This window comes from Cervus canadensis, chromosome X (assembly GCF_019320065.1).
Source record: "Cervus canadensis isolate Bull #8, Minnesota chromosome X, ASM1932006v1, whole genome shotgun sequence".
Classification (NCBI taxonomy): Eukaryota; Metazoa; Chordata; class Mammalia; order Artiodactyla; family Cervidae; genus Cervus; species Cervus canadensis.
The window spans coordinates 126552995-126571807 of NC_057419.1; the positions used below are offsets into that span (position 1 = coordinate 126552995).

The 18813-nt window shown below is 41.4% G+C and overlaps 1 pseudogene; it reads right to left on the reverse strand.

Annotated features, from left to right (window-relative positions):
- The window catches only part of LOC122435728, a 64602-nt pseudogene extending 46279 nt beyond the window's left edge, over positions 1 to 18323 (reverse strand).
- Positions 18324 to 18813: the final 490 nt, after the last annotated feature.

Sequence of the window (18813 nt, forward strand, 5' to 3'; positions counted from 1 at the left end):
CTGAAAAATTGATGCTTTTGAACTGTGGTGTTGGAGAAGACTCTTGAGAGTCCCTTGGACTGCAAGGAGGTCCAACCAGTCCATCCTAAAGGAAATCAGTCCTGAATATTCATTGGAAGGACTGATGCTGAAGCTGAAACTCTGATACCTTAGCCACCTGATGCCATGAACTGACTCATTTGAAAAGACCCTGACACTGAGAAAGATTGACAGTTGGAGGAGAAGGGGATGACAGAGGATGAGATGGTTGGATGGCATCACTGACTCAATGGACATAAGTTTGAGTAAACGCTGGGGGTTGGTGATGGATAGAGAAGCCTGGCGTGCTGCAGTCCATGGGATCACAAAGAGTCAGACACGACTGAGCAACTAAACTGAATTGAACACAAAGTAAGGAAAATTGCTCTTTGAAATAAGAACAATGATTCCTTTATCTCCCCATCACCACAAAAATGTTAAGGATATTTCATGTGTAGAAACTATATTTGCACCTATATGCACTCTCCACTGAGGATTCCCATTATATACTGGATACAAACACCAACACCGATGAAAAAAGATTAAAGAGAACTTAACATTTTCTTGCTACTGGATTAGATGAGTGGGCCCCCCTCTTTGGGCCCTAGCTGAAATGAAGCCCTGGACTCTGTCATTGAGTTCTTCCCCTTTCACGTTATTGCTGCCAATAAAGAAAATGAATTGGGTGCAAGAAAGACAAGGTTGGGCTTCCCTAGTGGCTTAGTGATAAAGAATCCACCTGCCAAGGCAGAAGACATGAATTCAATCCCTGACCCAGGAAGATCCCACATGCTGTGGAGCAACTAAGCCTGTAAGCTACAACTACTGAGCCTGTGCTGGGAACCACAACTACTGAGCTCATGTGCCCCAACTACTGAAGCCTGTGCACCCTAGAGCCTGTGATCAGCAACAAGAGAAACCACCATAATGAGAAACCAGTGCATCCCAACTAGAGAGTAGACCCCCTGCTCGCCACAATTAGAGGAAAGCCCACGCAGCAACGAAGACCCAGCTCAGCCAAAAATAAATTAAAAAATTAAAAAATAAGAATTCAGAGAACTTACTTCTTAAAAGAAAGACGGGTTTTTATTCAATGGCCAGAGAATTGAGAAGGGGAGCACATGCTCTGAAAGCATCTTCTCCCTGGCCTAAGGTCAGGAGAAAGTTTTACAGGGGAGGGGAAAAGGGGAGGGATCTGAGTAAAGTCCAGTTCAGTTCAGTTCAGTCGCTCAGTCATGTCCGACTCTTCAGGACCCCATGGACTGCAGCACCCCAGGCTTCCCTATCCATCACCAACTCCCGGAGTTTACTCAGACTCATATCCATCGAGTCAGTGATGCCATCCAGTCATCTCATCCTCTGTCGTCCCTTTCTCCTCCTGCCCCCAATCCCTCCCAGCATCAGGGTCTTTTCCAATGAGTCAACTCTTCGCATGAGGTGGCCGAAGTATTGGAGTTTCAGCTTCAGCATCAGTCCTTTCAATGAACACCCAGGACTGATCTCCTTTAAGATGGACTTGTTGGATCTCCTTGCAGTCCAAGGGACTCTCAAGAGTCTTCTCCAACACCACAGTTCAAAAGCATCAATTCTTCAGCACTCAGCTTTCTTCACAGTCCAACTCTCACATCCATACATGACCACTGGAAAAACCATAGCCTTGACTAGACGGACCTTTGTTGGCAAAGTTGTCTCTGCTTTTTAATATGCTGTCTAGGTTGGTCATAACTTTCCTTCCAAGGAGTAAGTGTCTTTTAATTTCATGGCTGCAATCACCATCTGCAGTGATTTTCGAGCCCAAAAAAATAAAGTCTGACACTGCTTCCACTGTTTCCCCATCTATTTCCCATGAAGTGATGGGACAAGATGCCATGATCTTAGTTTTCTGAATGTTGAGCTTTAAGCCAACTTTTTCACTCTCCTCTTTCACTTTCATCAAGAGGCTTTTTAGTTCCTCTTCACTTTCTGCCATAAGAGTTGTGTCATCTGCATATCTGAGGTTATTGATATTTCTCCTGGCAATCTTGATTCCAGCTTGTGCTTCTTCCAGCCCAGCGTTTCTCATGATGTACTCTGCATATAAGTTAAATAAGCAGGGTGACAATATACAGCCTTGATGTTCTCCTTTTCCTATTTGGAACCAGTCTGTTGTTCCATGTCCAGTTCTAACTGTTGATTCCTGACCTGCATCCAGGTTTCTCAAGAGGCAGGTCAGGTGGTCTGGTAGTCCCATCTCTTTCAGAATTTTCCACAGTTTATTGTGATCCACACAGTCAAAAGCTTTGGCACAGTCAATAAAGCAGAAATAGATGTTTTTTCTGGAACTCTCTTGCTTTTTCGATGATCCAGCGGATATCAGCAATTTGATCTCTGGTTCCTCTGCCTTTTCTAAAGCCAGCTTGAACATCTGGAAGTTCACGGTTCACGTACTGCTGAAGCCTGACTTGGAGAATTTTGAGCATTATTTACTAGTGTGTGAGATGAGTGCAATTGTGTGGTAGTTTGAGCATTCTTTGGCATTGCCTTTCTTTGGGATTGGAATGAAAACTGACCTTTTCCAGTCCTGTGGCCACTGCTGAGTTTTCCAAATTTGCTGGCATACTGAGTGTAGCACTTTCACAGCATCATCTTTCAGGATTTGAAATAGCTCAACTGTAATCCCATCACCTCCACTAGCTTTGTTCATAGTGATGCTTTCTAAGGCCCACCTGACTTCACATTCCAGGATGTCTGGCTCTAGGTGAGTGATCACACCATCGTGATTATCTGGGTGGTGAAGATCTTTTTTATACAGTTCTTCTGTGTATTCTTGCCACCTCTTCTTAATATCTTCTGCTCCTGTTAGGTCATACCATTTCTGTCCTTTATCAAACCCATCTTTGCATGAAATATTCCCTTGGTATCTCTAATTTTCTTGAAGAGAATAAAGTCCGACATCATCTAAATTCTTGGAAAAGGCAGAGAGTTTTAAGAATTGAGTCCACACTGTCTGTCTCTTCTTGTATGGTCAAAGCCATCCAGTAGTGGTGCAGGTGGGGAGACCTTAGCATGATAATGTATTCTAATGTGTATATAATGAGAAAAGCCTACTTTGTCAGCCATTTTGGATCTAGCCAGTTTGGTCTACTTTTGCCCCATTTGTGGCTTCCTGTTTTCCTGTTGATAAAGCACATCTAGCCTATACCATTAAAGATAATTTTTGCCATGGCTGATTCATGTCAATGTATGACAAAACCCACTGCAATGTTGTGAAGTAATTAGCCTCCAACTAATAAAAATAAATGAAAAGAAAAAAGATAATTTTTGCATCTGGGCCAGGGGCTGTATAGCACGGGTGACTTTATGAATTTGGATGCTTTGGGGGGGAAATGGCAAAATCATAAAGGTCAGGATGTATATTTTCAAATGTTTGTTGAAATGAAGGTGCAGTTAAAACTAGTTGATCAATCCATTCTGTCAAGCAATAGACTTAAATAATTTTTATTTAATGCATATTGTTTAGTTTGTGTAATGTGAATGCATGTTTAGGTTATTTTAAATGAATGAACTGATTATCAAGTTGTTATGCTAGGCATACATTTATTTCCATGATTAAAAACAAAATAAAACACTATAGTTGTATTTTGCAACAGAGAATATGTTAGTCAATAAAAGCATTCACTTGAATAGGTTTTCACTGGATTAATAATGGATGTTTAAGGATCAGTTGTTTTCTTTCTTATGTTGTCTTCTTGAAATGATTTGAAAAAACATGCAGACTATGACATATTCCCTTAGAGATCCTTTGTCCTCCAGCCAAAGATTGCTAAGGAACACACCTATAGATCAACAAGTTGTATTTACTACTCACTGTACTGATGGGGGGATGCACACCCTGGGGAATCATGGTGCATCTCAGTAAGAGGGTGTTAGAAAGAACTTACTGTGGGATTTCAGCTTTGATTAGGTGATTTGGAAGATTGTGTGTGCTCAGTTGCCCTGTCGTGTCTAACTCTTTGCAATCCCATTAACTGTAGCCAGCCAGGCTCTTCTGTCCATGCGATTCTCCAGGCCAGAATACTGGAGTGGGCTGCCATGCCCTCCTCCAGGGGATCTTCCTGACCCAGGGATCCAAACCATGTCTCCTGTGTCTCCTGCATTAGCAGGTGGATTCTTTACTGCTGAGCCACCTGGGAAGCCCAGTTTGGGAGATTGTGTGTTGTCAAAAATCAGGGGCAATCTTAATGATTGTGTGTCCCATACATTTTCTTTAAAGGGAGAGCAAGGATAAAACTGCTCTTCCCAGGTGGCACAGTGGTAAAAAAATCTGCCTGCAATGCAGGAGACATGCATTCGATCCCTGGGTCGGGAAGATCCCCTGGAGAAGGAAATGGCAACCCACTCCTACTCTTGCCTGGAGAGTCTCATAGATAGAGGAGCCTGGCGGGCTACAGTCCATGGAGTTGCAAAGAGTCAGACATGACTGAGTGACTAAGCACAGCACAACATATATATTTATACACGTATATATTTATAAATATACATATAGTTGCGTATAATAAACAGAAACCTAAATTAAATAGACTCAAGAGACCAGAAGGGGGAGCTCTCATGCCCTGTGATGATAGCAGATCCCAACAAAAAGACTCGTCATCTTGTCTTCTTTGTGGCAAGGATTCAGCCAGTGAAAAGCCATGAATTCTTTGTTTACTATAGCCCTCCCAACTTCCTTTTCCCCTCTAAAAGTGTTCTTCGCTTGCTCTGCAGGGACTTGCGCATGGCTCACCATGGTTTCAGACCCTGAATTGCAATCCTCTGCTGATCTGAATAACCCCATCTTTGCTGGAGAAATATCTGGTAGCCTACTTTTTTTTTAGGTCAAAAATATACAAAGAGATTTATTACATTTATTATAAGGAACTGGCTCATGGGATTGTGGAGGCTGCTGAATACAAATCTGCAGTGTGGGCTGGTGGGCTGGAGACCCAGAAGAGCTGATAGTGCAGATAAAGTCTGAAGGCAGTCTACTAGATGATTCACAAATTGGAAAGATTAAGCTAGTTGTAGGTTCTTCTATGGTTGTATTTAACCTGAGAGAAGGAGAAATACTGAGAAAGAGCAGGCTAGGAATAAAAGAGAAAATAAGGCTTCAGATTAAAAATAACCATTAGTAAACTCTTATATCTATCATTTAGAATCTATTTAAGTTTCTTTGAGCACTGTGTTTTTCTTCATCTCACTGATAGGTGAAGAGGAGCAAAATATACTACCCCCATGTATTCCTCTTTGGCATAAAGACTATCTCAAGCTGGTTATTGTTAAGATACAGCAGACACAAGAGAAGCTCTGAAAACTGAACAGAAGTTTCCTTTTTGCAAGGCACATTTACATTTATAAGGGAAATTTCCATTTTAAGGGTGTCTCCCTCTGCGTACCAGGCAGAGGAAGATGATGAAACCTTTAGAAAATTTGTACCAATGGAAAAGGCAAAAACTTAAATCTGTGCAACAACTGTACTCTAGTTTTAACTGTGTGTTTCCTGGTAATCTCCCATAAGTGACCCCACATCCACCTCCAAATCTTCTTTTGTCTTCAGCTGGAGATGGTATTTAAGGTGATGCTTGGGCTATTTCATAGAGTTACTCAGTTTTTCCTGAGTATCTTCCATGTATACAGGAGGCATGCCTGTGTTGACTGAAAGGAAAATGAAAAGTGTAGGAACTGTGTGTTTATTCAGGGTCTTACTGAGGACCGTAGACAGGGAGACAGCCCCTCAGTTGCTCTGAGAAACCTCTCTGAGGAAATAGATGGAGAAGCCAGTTTACATATGATTTTGGGTAGGGAATATGTGCAGTCAAGCATACATCTCAGCAAAAGTTTAGTCACAAGGATCTAGTATGTCTGTGCTTTTTTATGTATGGAAAAATGCAAGAATGTGGGTTCATAAATATTTTCTCCAGAGGCATATCTATTTAAGGGTCTGTGTTTCCAAAGCACAGAGTGCTTTACCCTGCTTTCTTCATCCTGAATTCCTTTCAGAATGCACTATTGGTCAGTGACTGCAGTGGCTAATAATCTTTGTATAACCAGATGGTGAGCAACATTCTTTGTTTTAAACATGTTGTTGAGCTTATGTTTGTTTTTCTCCTGTTAATGTCTTTTCTTATAGATGGGGGTCTCAGCTAAGATGGTAGAGGGAAAATTATTTTTCCACCCCTACGTTTGGATGACATAAAACTATCCAAGGTCCTAAGACTTGCCTTAAGTATCCTCATTGACAAACCCAAATAGATGAATGTGAATGTTCAGTACCTATGTGTCCTCTCCAAATTTCTAAATTTATTCTCTCAGATTTTACCAAATCACTTTTCTCAAGATAAACCAACATAAATTCACAGTTATTTGCACACTTAATTTGGAGTCAAACAGACCTAGTTTCAAATCCCAGTCTTACCCTAAAATGGGCAAATTAATTGACCACAATGAGCCTCAGCTCTTTTGTCTACAAAAAGGGAAATATGTTAATAATTCATAGATACATTTCAAGTTCTGTATGAGATAAAAAATGCAAAACATGTTGAACATAGCCCAAGAGATGACAGATGCTATTATTATTACTGTTCCTATCATTGTTAGTATTATTAAATTATTATGCCCACATCTGCATTCTGATTATACAATACAGTTGGTATGCTTCATGTCCTTCAGATAACAGACAGTTCTCTAAAAGTCATGTGGGCAAGGACTGTATGCTGCTAAATATAGATAGATTTCATAAACTTTAAACACTAAAGTTGTAGTTGTATCCTTTTGTTTAAAAAGAATTCTATCCTACCTGTCCTGTGTATTGGAACAGTGTTTTCTATACAATATCATTCTGGATAATTTTTCTTACACAAAAATAATGTTGTATTAGTTTTTGCTGTATAGTGAAGTGAATCTGTTGTACAAATACATATTCACTCTTTTTTAGCTTCTTTTCCCGTATAGGTTATTACAAAATATTGAGTAGAGTTCCCTGTGCTATACAGTAGGATGTTATTAGTTACCTATTTTGTATATAGTAGTGTGTCTGTCAATCCCATTCTTCCAGTTTATCACACCTCCTTTTACTCCCCAGTAACCATAAGTTTTCAGAGAAGGCAATGGCATCCCACTCCAGTACTCTTGCCTGGAAAATCCCATGGGCGGAGGAGCCTGGTAGGCTGCAGTCCATGGGGTCACGAAGAGTCAGACATGACTGAGCGACTTCACTTCCACTTTTCACTTTTATGCATTGGAGAAGGAAATGGCAACCCACTCCAGTGTTCTTGCCTGGAGAATCCCAGGGATGGGGTTGCACAGAGTGGGACATGACTGAACTGATTTAGCAGCAGCAGTAGCAGCAGCAACCATAACTTTGTTTTCTACATCTGTAAATCTATTTCAGTTTCATAGATAAGTTCATTTGTAGTCTTTTTTTAGATTCCACATATAAGCAATATTATATGATACAAGCAATATTATATGATACATGTCTTTCTCTGACTCATTTCACTCAGTATGAGAGGTTCATCCATGTTGCTGCAAATGGCATTATTCTGTTCTTTTTTTATAATATTCCACTATATCTATTTATCTATATATCTATCTATCTATCTATGTACACACCACATCTTCTTTATTCATTCATCTGTTGATGGACATTTAGATTGCTTCCATGTCCTGGTTGTTGTAAATAGTGCTGCAGTGAACATTGAGGTGCATACATCTTTTCCAAGTATGGTTTTCTCCAGGTATATTCCCAAGGAGTGGGATTGCTGGATCATATAGTAGCTTCATTTTCAGTTTTTTAAGGAAATTCTACACTGTTTTCCATAGTGGCTGTACCAGTTTGCATTCTGATCAATAATGTAGGAGAGTTCCCTTTTCTCCACACACTCTCCAGCATTTATTGTTTATAGACTTTTTTTTTTTTTTTCGCCAAGCATATTTTTCTTCAAGTTCACAGTGCACACAGAACAAGCCGCTACCGCCAACACCATATTTTCAGGGCAGGTTTTCACCATCTCATTGAGAGACCCCATCAGTTTCTTGCCCTAGTCTTACACTTACTCTCCATAAGTTAAAAAAAAGGTGGGGGGGGAACAGAAGAAAGAAAAGATTTCCACTGGTTGGCAATGTGACCTCATCCCCACTCTATTTGGCAGTGACAATTTTCCATGGAAGACTCTGTGGAGGCCCAGGGCCCTGGAAGACTATGGCTGGCCCCTGGCCACTTTGCTGGGAGACTGTACCCCACCCCCCAGGGCTTCCTCCTCCTCCTCCCAGGCCAGTGGGCCCTGCAGGGACCAGGAAACATGACAGGGACACAAGCCCTGACCTGTTGGCCACTGCAGGGAGCTGAGGACCCCTGACCCTGTGTGCAGGAACTAATGCCAGAGAGTTAAATTGCAATATTCAGAACATGAGCAGGGTTGGGAAGAAAGACAAGAGAGAGTCCAGGAGTCCAGTGGGGACCCGCCTGCCTTCATTTGGGGGCATTTTCAGCACAGGGTTGAAGGCAGCACTGAGGAGGTGAAAGCCCTTGAGATGTGGGCCTGGCCTCAGGAGGGTGTCTGTGGGGCTGGGACTGGGGAGAATGGGGTGGGGGGAAGGGCTACCCTAGGACAGCCTGCTTCCCAGGGATCCCCATCTGGGCCCCCACATCCAGCTATTTCCCTGCTTCCCTCCAGGCTGTGACTTTCAACAGATGTGAACCCCTGCGGCTCCCAGAGTTGGGGGTGGGTAATAAGCAGGGGCAATCCTGCCTGTATCCACGCCTGGTGGGGGTTCCTCAAAATTCCAGGCAAAGTGGGGCCAAGAAGGTCACCCCAGCAGTGGACACCTGGACTGGTGTCAAGGTCTGTGCCGTGTCCTCCACCCACTGTGGGGACGGTCAAAGCTGTGGAGGCTTTGGGACGCCCCACCTGGCTGACACAGGACACAGAGCTGCAGGGCACGGGGGTGAGATAACTGGCGGGTGGGGTTATAGACACTAGCGAGGGGTGGGGGAAGAACCCACCTCTGCACACTCTACCTGCACACTGACCTAGTGACTTGACACATTTGTCACCAGGAGTGGGCGGCAAACACACAGCTCATGACCCATTCTACCATAAACCCGATGAGTTTTCCAAAAGAAGCTGGCTGCGGTGGTTTTCCCACAGGTGCCCTTGGCCTTGCAGCAGCCTCTGTCCCATGGCCCGGGAAATTACAAGCCAGTCCCTTGACACACTGAGATGTGCAGATTTTGGGGGTTCTGGGAAGGTCCCCACCAAAGTGACTGTGGAGTGTCACGTTTCAGTCACAGCTCGAAGGCAGATGTTACATTTTTCACAAGGATGGAAACGGAGACACCTAACACCCGGTGTTATGGAGGCGGGTCCGCTGCAGAACATGGTGTGTAGCTGACAGGGTCTTCTCACAGGCCACCTTGAGGTTGTTGGGGTGCTTGTGCATCCACGCCAAGAGCATGGCGGCAAAGCTGTCCCCAGTGCCGATGAAGGTGGCGTCCACTTTGTGCATCTCCCTGGGGATGCGCTGTGTCACCGTGGAGCCGTCAGGGGTCCGTGTCCTCTGGCTCCCCAGCGCCATCAGGTAGTCAGTGCCCCTCAGGGACAGCAGGTCGGAGCTGGTGATGACCACCATGTCGGGCCCCATGGAGTATAACTTGTCCATCACCTCTAAGACTTCTTCCTGGCTGTGGATCTTTCTCCTTGTCAGCAACTCAGCCTCAAACTGGTTGAGGGTGATGGTGTCTGCAACTGGCACCACCTTCTCTCTGTAAACGGGAAGGAGGTCCTCTGGGGATGTACATGGCGCCTTCTCCATTATGCTGGTCTCCCATCACGAAGTCGCACATGTACATGAGCCTGGAGTTCTGCTGCTAAAGCTCCCTCAGGATGTCCACCACCATGGTCAGGAAGGACTTGTCTCGCCTGTAGCCCCTGAGAATGTATTCATCCTGACTGGCGTTGTTCAGCTTCAGCTCCTAGACAGATCATGGAGCTGGTCTGGGTTTGGCACTTGGCCCTTCCAATGTGAGTAGCCTGTGTGGTTTGAAAACTGGACAGAGTTTACCACATCAACCTCAAGCCCCCAAACCTGTAGAGAATGTGGCCAACTGATTGCTCAGGTAGCTGGGGTCACTCCTCCATGCCGCTGGGCAGTGGGTTCCCCACTCCCACCCCCACCCTCTTCCCTGCAGTTCTTGGGCTCCAATCTGCTGCTGTCCTGCTTCAGCACAGGCTCCATTTGGAGGACAGACCACCTCCCTCTCTGTTAGATGTTTTGATGATGACCATTCTGACTGGTGTGAAGTGATAACTCATTATAGTTTTGATTTGCAATTCTCTAGTAATTAGTGATGTTGAACATCTTTTCATGTGCTTTTTAACCATCTGTATGTACTGCAAGGGGATCCAACCAGTCCATCCTAAAGGTCCTGGGTGTTCACTGGAAGCACTGATGCTGAAGCTGAAACTCCAGTACTTTGGCCACCTCATTCGAAGAGTTGACTCATTGGAAAAGACCCTGTTGCTGGAAGGGATTGGGAGCAGGAGGAGAAGGGGACGACAAAGGATGAGACAGTTGGATGGCATCACCGACTCAATGGACATGGGTTTGAGTAGACTCCGGGAGTTGGTGATGGACAGGGAGGCCTGGCGTGCTGCGATTCATGGGGTCGCAAAGAGTCGGACACAAAGAGTGACTGAACTGAACTGAACTGATGTCTTCTTTGAAGAAATGTCTTTATATCTTCTGCCCATTATTTTATTGGGTTGTTTGCTCTTTCTATTTTGAGCTACATGGGTTGTTTGTATATTTTGGAGATCAGTCCCTTGTTAGTTGCTTCATTTGCAAATATTTTCTCCCATTCTGAGGGTTTTCTTTTCATTGTGCTTATAGTTTCCTTTGCTGTGCAACATTGTAAATCAATTATATCCCAATAAAATGTTTAAAGAATGTACACTGAGAGATGAATGGATAAAAAAGAAGTCATACATATATAAAATGGAATATTATTCAACCATAAAATGAATAAAATAATGCCTTTTGCAGCAACATGAATGGACCTAGAGATTAACATACTAAGTGAAGTAAGTCAGACAGAGAAAGACAAATATCATATGATATTGTTTGTATGTGGAATCTTTAAAAAATGGTACAAATGAACTTATTTGCAAAACACGAGTAGAGTCACAGATGTAGAAAACAAACTTATGGTTACCGAAAGGGAAAGAAGAGGGAGGGATAAGTTAGGAGATTGAAATCAACATATACACACTACTATGTATAAAATAGATAACTAATAAGGACCTACTGTATAGCACAGGGAACTCTGCTCAATATTCTGTAATCACCTATATGGAAAAATAATCTAAAAAAGAGTAGACATATGTATATGTATAAGTGAGTCACTTTGTTATACACTTAAAACTAACACAAGGTTGTAAATCAACTATACTCCAATACAAATTTTAAAAATAAATAAATAAAATAATAAGACTATCAACAATTTATAATAGTTTATGACTCTGATTTGATCCCTGGGTTGCAAAGACCCCTAGGAGAAGGGAATGGCTACCCACTCCAGTATTCTTGCTTAGGAAATCCCGTGGACAGAGGAGCCTGGTGGGCTACAGCACATGGGGTTGCAAAGAGTCGGACACAACTGAGCGACTAACACTACTACACACTACATGCATTTTTAAAAAAGGAGAACAAAAGGAACTTAGGGAAATGAAAATTGTAACAGGAAGGATGTGAAATTATTCTCAAATTATGGCTCAGTTGTGAATCTAATTTAATCACTAGATTTATACCCCAAATGTCATCTAACCATTCCAATAGACAATATTGGTAGAAAATTTCATAATTAGCCTTGTAGTAGTATTTACTTTTTAGTTATGACTTAATAATTAATAAAAATGTAAAATGTCATCCAAAGAGTTTAGTCCAGAATTTCTGCATTCCTACTGATAAGAGTCAAATAGATTTGCAGTAGAGGTCAAAAACTCAGAATCTTCTGGTCATTCTGGCTCATGGGGATTCTGCCTTTTTAACTAAATACATTCCATATCATTTCTATATAATAAACATTTATTTGTGCTCTAATCTGCTTAAGGAAGCAGAAATTCATTTTAGGGCAGCTATTGTCTTCTAGCAGGGTCACTTGGTTTTGCCTTTGTTCCCTCTTTTCTATATATTTGATCCAGTTTCATGTAGAGTGTGCTATGTGATTTTTTTTTTCTTTTGAATTCTAAAAGGCATCAGTGGAATTGTTATATGTAAACAGAAAATTCATTTGCATGTTTAAGCATCACAAAACCAGGATACACAAACACAAATTCTTTTGTTAATAGAAATTTGCATAAAACTAGACACAGATAAGCTGATTATTTAGAAGCACAACTGGTAATCCTGAGGACACTCTGAGTGTTTGCCTTTTGGTACAAGTAAAGAAATTGGTAAAAAGGCCCACATTTGAGGTCTCATGATTTTTTACATTAAAATATTAAAATTTAGCCATGGATAAATTTCATATTCTAAGATTAGCATAGGAGATTAAAAAAAGAGAAAAAATCTTGTTATTTGCATGATGGAACAAGTCACAACTCTGAATTTGCATGAACAGGGCTCTCCTCAAAGGTAGATAGAGTCAATAATTAATTACACACATGGTGTGATTCATGCAATTCACCCAAAATAGTCTCCACCTAGCAGTGCAGAAAAAAAAAAATCCACACTAGCAATTCAGTATTGAATGTTATCCTGTCACTTACATAAAAATCTTTCTAAAAATGAAAGGAGTGAGTGAAAGTCACTCAGTCATATCCGACTCTTTGCAACCCCATGTACTATACAGTCCACGGAATTTTCCAGGTCAGAATACTGGAGCGGTTAGCCGTTCCCTTTTACAGGACATCTTCCCAACCCAGGGATGGAACCCAGGTCTCCCACATTGCAGGCGGATTCTTTACCAGCTGAGCCACCAGGGAAGCCCATAATTATTCCTAGTTGTGAGTGGTTTAATACGTTTTATTTGACATGAAATATGGGTTGGGCAACATGAAAGTTGGAGAAGGAAATGGCAACCCTCTCCAGTATTCTTGCCTAGGAAATCCCATGGACAGAGGTGCCTGGAGGGCTACAGTCTGTGGGGCTGCAAGGGTCAGATACGACTTAGTGATTAAACCACCACCACCACCACCACCATCAACATGAGAGTACCAGGAAGAGGTTATGGTATGTAGGGTGGAGTAAGGGGATTGACGAAGTGGGTGAAAGAAAAGATTAGGGCATTAATAATATATTTTCCCTAATTTTATAATTTTATTTCCAGTTATGCTAAAAAATAATCCCAGAATAAGATGGTAGCATAAATCATCCCAAGATAGATCGTAGGGCTGGTTACATTATGATACAGATCGCAGATCTACATTAAAAAAGAAAAGAAAAGAAGACACCTAGAGTTTAAATAGTTGTAAAGCAGCTGCAAATAGTGTGAACCATCAGGAAAATTTTTAGTTGGGTAGTATTTTTGAGCCATGTCCCTCTATTCTGCCTCCCCTTGTAATACACATCCTACAAACATTTTCTGAGTTCTATTTCACACACCCTGAAGTTAGTACTCTGCAGAACTAAACTAACCCCTTAAAATGCATTGTTTCTTCTTCCTTTTCTTCCTCATTCAAATCTTACACATTCTTTGAAGTTCAGGTCAGTTTCAACTTTCTTTGAGACAGAAAAAGTTTATTCCAGAGATTTAAATACTGTCTTTTATTGTACACAGCTAATCTCTTTTGTGTTAATTCTGTAGAAGGGAAAAGTTTGCCTAAATTTTTCAACATTCTTTTAGGCAGTTAGGGGGAAGGCCAAAGGTTCTTCCAGATCTTCTGGACCTTGATTGTTTTCAGCTCAAAATAATGCACATGCCAAAGAAATGTTGGGGTGGCAAATTTTGCTCCCCTACACAGATAAGGTAACTTGATTTTCATATTTAAACCCAAGCTTTTAGATGGCTTGTGGAGTGGTAAAATTAACTTATTGATTGAACTTATTAGAATGTGATTGCTGATATAAATCAAAAACAATAACTGCATGGTGCATGTGTGTGTGCTCAGTTGATATCTGACTCTTCGTGACCCCATGGACTGTAGCCCTCAGCCCATGGGATTTTCCAGGCAAGAATATTGGAGTCTGTTGCCATTTCCTTCTCCAGGGAATATTCCCAACACAGGGATTGAATCCGAGTCTCCTACATTGGCATCCAGATTCTTTAACACTGACCCACCTGAGAAGCCTAATTGCATGGTACAAAATGGATGAACATAATCTTTTGTTTTTCAACTAAAATATAAGATGTCTATATATTTTCAACTTGAAGATACTATCCTAAATTAAAGATTATATAATTAAATAGAAGTTAGAAAGATAGTTAATTGAAGTATTAATAATAACACAATTCACTTCCTATTACAGTTTGCAAAGTTCAAAAGAATAGATTAATTAAAACTAAATTTATTTTTAAGAAAATTACATTATGACCTTTTCAGTGATGTTTAACAGATGAGACAAAATTATATTAATATACTTAAGAAACTAATACCATTTGAATAATTATGTTTTAATAAATGAATAAGCACTATCTATATGCCTGAAAAATTTGATCAAAACTCACATTATTCTGAATGTCCTAGAACTATGACTCATTGTCTCTCTGCAGTCCTCCTTACAGATGCATTCTATTGGAAATTCTCACTTCATAAGAAAAAAGGTCCCTTAAATCCTCTTGAATTTCATAGAATTTTTAAAGAAATCTCTGTCCTAGTTTGGGATCCCCAGAAGTAGTCTCATGGATTAGTGTGCCAGTAGTTTATTAGAGAAGTGATCCCAGGAAGTAACAGTAAAGGAGAAGAGATGTGAAACAGGAGAAAGAAGAAAGTCAATACACTGTTTTAATTAGCAGGTCAGGGTGTGGGTAACTGGTGCTTAGTCTTTCTAGAGATCTCTGGGAACAACCCAGAGATGTTCCACTCAAGGGAGAGGAAGCTGGGCTGTTCATCTTCCAATTAATGTCCACCACTGGCTTCGGGCTCTTTTAGCTTTCCATGGCTAATTTAACAATCACCACAAATTTAGCAGTTTAGCAGTTTAAAACAATACAAATTTATTATTGCTATTATTATTATTATTATTATATTGTGGTTGTTATTAATCATCTTACGATTCTATAGCTCAGAAGCCCACAGTGGGTTTCAGTGAGCTAAAAGCAAAATGTTAGCTTGGCTGCATTTCCTTCTGGAGCTCCGGAGAACATTTCCTTTCACTGCTTTCATTATTCAGATCTAAAGGTTTTCCATACCTCAGAGTGCACTTTCAATCATTTCAGTTCAGTTGTTCAGTCATGTCCGACTCTTTGTGACCCCATGGACTGCAGCATGCCAGGCCTCCCTGTCCATTACCAACTCCTGGAGTTTACTCAAACTCATGTCCATTGAGTTGGTGATGCCATCCAACCATCTCATCCTCATACCCCTTCTCCTCCTGCCTTCAATCTTTTCCAGCATCAGGGTCTTTTCAAATGAGTCAGTTCTTTGCATCAGGTGGCCAAAGTATTGGAGTTTCAGCTTCAACATCAGTCCTTCCAATGAATATTCAGGACTGATCTCCTCTAGGATGGACTGGTTGGATCTACTTGCAGTCCAGTCTTCTCCAAGAGTGCATTTTTTCCACGTTTAAAACCATCAGTGTTGGGCTAAGTACTTTTCATGCCTCCATGTCTTTGTTTCTCTCTCTTCTGATTCACTGTTCCATTTATAAGAACTCCTATGTGGTTACCTTACCCAGATAATCCAGGGTAATCGTCGCACCTCAAATTTAGTCTTATTTTTCCTTCTTTGTGTTACCTACTACATTCACAGGTTCTGAGAATTAAGACATGGGCATCTTTAGTGGGCAGGGTGTATTATCTGGCTTCCCAAAATGTTTGTTCCTAGCCATGGAAAGTCTTAATGCCGAGTTACAGCTACTTGCAGAAACAATCTCTTGGCATATAAGGGAATGGAGAGTATCCAATGGAAACAGTCTTCTCTGATCCAAATTCCTTGCCTTCGTTGAAACAGAGATCTTTTCGAAGAACACAATTTTACTTTCAGCCTTCTCAAACAGATGCTATTAATCTCGTGGCCCACAGGCTTCAAGTCTTATATTGTTAGTAACCTATTTATTCCACCTCTGTCTTAATCCAATGTCCACATACCATGGTGTAGTAGTAAAGAATACGGACTCTGGAACCAAACCATTCTTCAATCCCAGTTCTTTTACCTATTTTAACAGTGCAGTTTGGCAAGTTACTTAATATCCCTGTGTCTCAGTTTTCTCATCTGTAAAGTATCAATAATATCTTCCTAAAAGGGAGGTTGTGCGGATTATATAGCATAATATATGTCAAGTAGTGTGCTCCGGGAGTTGGTGATGGACAGGGAGGCCTGGTGTGCTGCAATTCATGGGGTCACAAAGTCGGACACGACTGAGTGACTGAACTGAACTGAACTGAACTGGAGTGTGAACAGCCCTGTATTAATAACAGCTACATTAATGTTTGCCAGAATATAATGATGATCTGTCAATCTAATGAATATTCTTTCTCATTTACCAACTTCCTTTTCCATTATTAATTCTTTCATTTTCTTGGATGACTTTAAAATCCATAAAATAACTTATACACTCTTGACTCTCCAAACATTCACATGTACTGGATTTCATTCCCATGGCTACATTAAGACTTCTGATCCTACCTAACTGACCACAACCTTCTATTTTTCCAGCTCATTTTCTTCTATTACACCTGCTCTTTGAAACTATTGTGATTTTCTGTCAAATTATTCTTCCACTTTCTCCTAGTTCATCAGCTCTGAACTCAATGTATATACTCTTTCCCAGCCTGCGTCCAATGGTCAATCACTGAAGTATTTTCTGACTTGCACACTTAGTTCTTTATCATCTTTTCCTTTTTATCATTCCTACATTACAGATCACTAAATTTGGAACAGTTTTAGAAATAGCTCTCTTTGCTCCTACATTGAAGCTTTCTTGTTGATGGCTATGCAAATGTCTAGATTAGTTATGCTGTAAAATATTATTGTCAATAATAGCTGAAACATCAGAGATGCTTGTCAATCTCCTTCCTGCATGTGTGCTAAGTTGCTTCAGTCGTGTCTGACTCTTTGTGACACTATGGACTGTACCCCACCAGGTTCCTCTGTCTGTGGCATTCTCCAGGCAAGAATACTGGAGTGGGTTGCCATGCCCTTCTCCAGGGGATCCTCCCCATCCAGGGATCAAACCCGCAGTCCCTTATGTCTCCTGTGTTGACAGGCAGATTCTTTACCACTAGCGCCACGTAGGAAGCCCCGTCAAGCTCCTTATGTTTGTTTAATCAGTTTCTCTTTTAGTTAATCCACACAATTATTATAACCTTTGTCACTTTCTTTCATCTTCCTATCGACTATCCCTTCTCTTCTCAGTAGAGGACTTTAACTCTGACCTATCATAGAAAAATATTCATTAAGGAAGAGTTTCAATTTCCAACAGAGGTCTGGATGCCACTTTTTATACCCTGTATATTCTATTGTGCTTTCTTCAAACTGTAGAGGGATCATTGTCTCTTCCCTAACCCAAAGCTAACCTTCCCAGTACCATGCTATGTCCCATCTCCTTCCACAGCCTTTTTTTTGGGGACAACTTTGCCTGATTATCTTCCCTGATTCTCTGTGTTGATGTCTGCACAGTAGTTAAGTAGACTTTGCACCTGGACTCACAGAGGAGAAATTCTTCACCAGTCAGCCCAGTCAGAGATTCTGGGAATCTTTGCCAATTCTTCCTCAGCCCTCCACTCCAGGGAGAAGCAGGCAATTGCCCAGTCTGAGTTAAGGGATGTATTGCATGTGATTTTTTATTGTATCTTGGATATTTTGTGTATTATATTATGAGACACTCGATCTTATTTATTTGATTTTATATCCTTTTTAGCAGGCAGTCACTTTGTAGAGGTGTAGCTGAGGGCCAAGTGAATGTATATGTTCAGTTTCCTACTTGGCCCTGCAATACCGCCTTGGGAAAAGTAGATCACTGATTCACATTTCTGGATTGAAAACAAGTGGAAACTCAGCTCCCCGCTAAACCCTAGGAAAGTGGACCATCAATTTACACTGTCCTTGCCTCAGAGTGAAGGTGTAAGCTCAGTTTCCCATGGGACCTTGCTGAAAATGGGGGTTGTGACATGGGGGTGGGGAGGTAGGGACAGAGTTTCAACTCTCCTGCCTCGAACCACTTCATTGTGCCTTGGTGATATCTGGTAGGTATGGAGGCTCAGTTCCTCCCTGGGCTTGGCTGACATGGGAATGGTGAGGGGGTTGAGATCTCTCTTAATGTCTCCTTTCTTGTTTAGTCTTACTGATTCCAGTTGGGAGTAGAGGCTCAGCTTGCTTCTGTGCCCTGCTGATATGAGAGAGGATGGGGTGAAGTACAGCGGTGGTTATCCCACTTCACATTACCTCATTTAGTCTTTTTTTGCCTATTGGGAGTGAAGGCTCTTCTCACTGCTGTACTCTGTTGAAACTTATGTGACTTGGGAATTAGAGCACTGCTATCTTCTGCCAGGCAGGAGATGGAAGTTTAGCTCCATGGCTGTTTCTGCAATTACACTGGTTGGAGAATGAAAAGGCTGCTACCTACTTCTGTCAGGGTTGGGAATAGGGTGGAAAATCACGACTACCCACTCAACCCTGGTGA